At 42.9% G+C, this 5547-nt stretch overlaps 1 pseudogene; it reads right to left on the reverse strand.

Annotated features, from left to right (window-relative positions):
- Window positions 1–4687: 4687 nt before the first annotated feature.
- LOC126212928 (5S ribosomal RNA) lies at window positions 4688–4805 on the reverse strand (annotated as a pseudogene).
- Window positions 4806–5547: the final 742 nt, after the last annotated feature.

The raw sequence follows: 5547 nt of genomic DNA on the forward strand, positions 1-5547 counted from the left end.
TGACTTGAAATCAGCAGTGTTCATCTCAATGCGATTCAGAGAACCCAGTCTTGTAAATCTCTCTTAGTAATGATACTCACTCCATCGTGAGCAGCGTTACATGGTTCATATCTCAAGAATACTCCACTAAAGAACTATTGTTCATGTCAAGGGGGTTTACGTCGGCTATTAACGGGGGACAGCGTGACTTTGTACCCATCCTGTACAGTAAATCTTCCGGATTGTTTTTCTTTTCCAGTTCGGCGAGTTTCATTTTAATGCGTATTTATTACTTTGTGTAAGTTGTTCTTCCATTTACATAGTTCACGGTCAGATATTGCAAAACAAACCAGTTTTGTACACTGCTTAACACTAAGCGTTAAACGCAATGAATATTAATTCAGTTTTATCTCCACTGTTAACTGTTATTCTACTGCAAAAGCAACTGGTAATTATTATGGATACTAAATGAGTTGCAAATTTGAGTGAATAGTAATTGCATTGTTTCAGAGAAATTGTTAACGAAAACTGAAATTCGTTTTACAAATTACGATCGTGCCAAGTTGTGTTTATCTGTTCAGCGAAGCGCCATCAACGAAGGATATGCGTCTGCAATGTAGTTCAAGCACAGCCTGCTACAGCTCCGTTAAAGATGTAGGTTTTTCCAGCCTCCTGGTGCGCAAAGAATTTGCCAAGTTTTAACATTTGTTTTTAAATACTTGCAGTTAGTCTTAGCAGCAAAAATTTTGACACGGTCTTTCTTTCGGTATATTCTTCCTGTGTAAAGAAATTCAGGGCATTTTTGAACATGTCGGACTCGACCATTATCTGGTGAGTAATTGGAGCCGACCATCGACATAAAGTGCGGATTATCAAGAAACTGTTACGAATGTCCGAAGAATAGGCACTAGTTCCTTCAGCGTTGCGTTAGGAATGTCACAAATGTCGAGTGCAGCACGGAAACCATTTTCATCCCTTCTGCATGCAGAATATAACAAAGTAGTTTATGGAAGACTTCCATCAAAGGCTGAATTGCATCACTTTCGCCGGCCGGTGAGGCCTAGCGGTTCTAGGCGCTTCAGTTTGGAACAGCGCGACAGCTGCGGTCGCAGGTTCGAATCCTCCCTCCGGCATGGATGTGTGTGATGTCCTTAGGTTAGTTGGGTTTAAATAGTTCTACGTTCTAGGAGACTGATGACCTCAGATGTTAAGTCCCATAGTGCTGTGAGCCATTTGAACCATTTTTGGGCATCACTTTCATTACAAATACTCAGAAACGTGACCAGTAGATTTTAATAACGATCACTTCTCGGGCAAAGACTATTTCACGAAGGACAAGATGGTGAATTCTCGCACTACGTACAGCGGAGACAAGGAAATCCACACAACACTCGAGCAGGAGAGTTCGAAAAAAACCTGGCGTCAATACTTAGCGTGCCAGTATAGACATTGTCTAATTAGCCCACCACCAAGACTGACGTGGGAGCGATATTTGACTTTCCTGGTCCCTTTTTTTACCTCAGTTGTTGTAAATGTAGTTATTCGTGAATATAATGCTAATCAAAGATATTAGAAATATTCATGAAGACGGGTCAGTTCAAGAAAAGTTTCTTATCACAGCACAGAGATAACTACTCCATTTACCAATATTGAGACGTTAACCATATATTACACATCCGCAAATATATAACGACTCGGCGGATCACACTTTTCCAAATTATTAGCAATGTATGTCCACCCAGAACAGCAAGGACGCGCGCTACAATTTCTGCCACATTCATCGGCGGTGTAGAATAAATGTGATCCTCCAAGCATCCCGAGAGGCGATGTAGGTCAAGCAAAGGCAGAAGGCATAAAACTGAATCGCCAAGACCCACTTTCTGGGATGGCTCTGCTAAAATTCAGTCCAGTCCCACCTTCCTTCCAACCGTCGTGTTGGAACCACAACCTAGTCGAACACGAAGAGGAATGAAATGGAACTTCCTGGCAGACTAAAATTACATGTCGGACCGGGACTCGAAACTGGAGCCTTCACTTTGTCGGCACGTCCTCTACCTGCTGAGCTATCCAAACATGACTCACGACGCTCCCTCGCAGCGTTACTTCTGCCTGTACTTCATCCCTACCTTCTACACTTCTGGAAGTGAAGTAAAATTTCTCGCAGTGCATCTGGCAAATGTTTGAGAGAAATAAATGATACTTACTTAAAATGTACCTATTCTGTAGTAAGTAGGGACAGAAAATACAGCCTCCAACTATTCCAGACCATAAATTGATGCTAAAGTGGTCCTCACATCCACGATCGCGGGAAATTCTGATGTAAGTATTAATTGCAGTGTCTGTTTACCTAGGCGCATAGTAAGGGCTGCTGATGGGCAGGGGCGTCCTACATTTATACGAGTAACTGTAGGCAGTATGCGACGGGGTGTGTTGGTCTCCCTCTATCCTTTAAACGATCAGTCCACTTACCTGGATAGGTTTCAAGTTGTCTGCCCCTTTACACTGGTTTAGCCAGAAAAAGCAGCGTTGATGAAAATTCGACTAAATACCTACCACGCAACGGCCACTCAACTCCTGTCGATGGGCCGTAGCTGAAAGTTAATTAAACTATTGAGCGTTCGGGATTCTTTCATGACTCGTTTGGAAAAATGTCTACAGTTTCCTCTAAGTTGATTTATTGTCTTTCAAGCACTGAAAATTCGTACCAAGTTCATATTTAATATGCCGACATCAGTTACGTAGTGTTACTGACTTTCTCTGTTACAAGTTCACACCCGAAAGCAGCCAGAGGATATTTAGTCCGACCAGATATTTTGAACGTCCTAAATAGTCACTGTACCACGACTACTTGCGAGTTAACCCAGACAGTCGTTCAGTAGTTTGTAAATATTTTCTCGCCATAATGTCTCGTAATATGCATAAAATATGCCTCGCGGAGTTTATGTACGACATGAAATGTTCACACGCAAATATCTTCTAAATTCAACCATTCACAATGCTCAAACTTCCAGAAAATACTCAATATTGTAGTCGCTTTTCGTCAATGACACGAAGACCAATCACAATGCGTGAATTTCTTCATTTTTGTACAAATTTGGTCTGAGTCGTTTGGGAGAGGTGATTACCAGAACACGGCTCCCGAGCGATTATCTCGACCCATAGATCTGAGGCACAAAGACCTACTACTCAAACGCGTGGGAAAATTAATTCCTCTTGGTTAGTATGTTAAGCACCCAATCAGATTATTATAAGCAATTTGCATTAGAAATCTTGTTATTCCGAAACTAAATAAAATTTAATGAAAACGAAATACGATTCCTTTTCACAAAATAAATTATTAATAAATTTAACACTCATCGCCCATTCTAGCTGCGTTATAGAAAATCAAGCGCGGTCGGATATACGCCACAAATTTCCCTATTGATGAACAATTTTCTGCCGCGCGCGATTAGCCGAGCGTTCTAAAGCGCTGCAGTCATGGACTGTGCGGCTGGTTCCGACGGAGGTTCGAGTCCTGCCTCGGGCATGGGTGTGTGTGTGTTTGTCCTTATGATAATTTAGGTTACGTAGTGTGTAAGATTAGGCACTGATGACCTTAGCAGTTAAGTCCCATAAGATTTCGCACACATTTGAACATTTGAACAATTTCCTCACACATCCTTTTACATAGTTTTAATAAAATATCACATTCTCACTGTACTTGTGTCCTCCATTAACTCTGGCTCTCCAAAACAATCACACGACCCAAACACGCTGAAATACTAATTTCCCAAAGTAGTCTCTTTAGTTGCTTCACAAATCTGTGGTAATTAAAGAAAATTCCAGAAAATTAGATTTTGTGAACATATCGTCTTGGCTGTAGTTTCAAGTGATACTATAGATGAATACATTACAGTCCCTAACCCAGTTTCACAAGCCGGCCGGAGTGGCCGTGCGGTTCTAGCCACTACAGTCTGGAGCCGAGCGACCGCTACGGTCGCAGGTTCGAATCCTGCCTCGGGAATGGATATGTGTGATGTCCTTAGATTAGTTAGGTTTAATTAGTTGTAAGTTCTAGGGACTGATGACATCAGAAGTCGCATAGTGCTCAGAGCCATTTTTGAGCCAGTTTCACAATCCCAAGACGGTTATTACCTCTTTTAGGTAAAAATTTATATTTCCGCAAGTACTGAAGTTACTGATTTGAAATGTGGTTGTGTTATCCATGGTGTGAAAAACATCGATTACTATTTTATAGTACTTCTTCAGATTCATAAGGTATCTGTGTAATGTATTGCACGCAGCATTAGTCGAAGCACACGGCTCGCTCGGCCCAGTAGTCTGCGTTAGCTGTGCCAGCGTGGAGAGCAAAATCTGGCCTCCTCCCGGCTCAGTGGCCACCCACACTTTCAATGCAAGATGACATCTCGTGATAATTTTCTACGTAACAAGTAGAGGGCACTATTGCAAGGGACTGTGACCAATCAGAATAGTACATCCAATATTTAAAATGCAACATGCACTCAAAGCACTCCAACATCAGGCCACAAGTGGCCTATCGGGACCAGCCGACCGCCGTGTCATCCTCAGATGAGGATGCGGATAGGAGGGGCGTCGGGTCAGCAGACCGCTCTCCCAGTCGTGACGATGGTATTCTTGACCGAAGCCGCTACTAATCGGTCGAGTAGCTCCTCAATTGGCATCACGAAGCTGAGTGCACCCTGAAAAGTGGCAACAGTGCATGGTGGCCTGGATGGTCACCCATCCAAGTGCCGACCACGCCCGACAGTGCTTAACTTCAGTGATCTTACGGGAACCGGTGCATCCACTGCGGCAATGCCGTTGCCAATATGCAATATGCATATTCATTAGTTGAAACTACGAGTATTTAATATAACAAAATGAGGGGCATACACTAAAACGTAAACTGAACTTTTAATGAAAATAGAGAGCCGTGCTCGCAAGTGACGTTTTATTTTATTGCTGGTGATCAGTTTCCGTCATAGTAGACTGTCTTCAGACGAGAAAGTGACACTGAAATTTTATAAAATTTCAATGAGGTACTTTACGAGCTACACAGCTTATACGCTTTATACAACAGTCGATATACGAGGGCAGTTCAATAAGTAATGCAACACATTTTTTTTCTCGGCCAGTTTTGGTTGAAAAAACCGGAAATTTCTTGTGGAATATTTTCAAACATTCCAGCTTCGTCTGCCGGCCGCGGTGGTCTAGCGGTTCTAGGCGCTCAGTCCGGAACCGCACGACTGCTACGGTCGCAGGTTCGAATCCTGCCTCGGGCATGGATGTGTGTGATGTTCTTAGGTTAGTTAGGTTTAAGTAGTTCTAAGTTCTAGGGGACTGATGACCACAGATGTTAAGTCCCATAGTGCTCAGAGCCAGAGCCAGCTTCGTCTCGTATAGTTTCATTGACTTCCGACAGGTGGCAGCGCTGCACGGAGCTGTTAAAATGGCGTCTGTAATGGATGTGCGTTGCAAACAACGGGCAGTGATAGAGTTTCTTTTGGCGGAAAACCAGGGCATCTCAGATATTCATAGGCGCTTGCAGAATTTCTACGGTGATCTGGC

Source organism: Schistocerca nitens, chromosome 1, assembly GCF_023898315.1.
Source record: "Schistocerca nitens isolate TAMUIC-IGC-003100 chromosome 1, iqSchNite1.1, whole genome shotgun sequence".
Lineage (NCBI taxonomy): Eukaryota > Metazoa > Arthropoda > Insecta > Orthoptera > Acrididae > Schistocerca > Schistocerca nitens.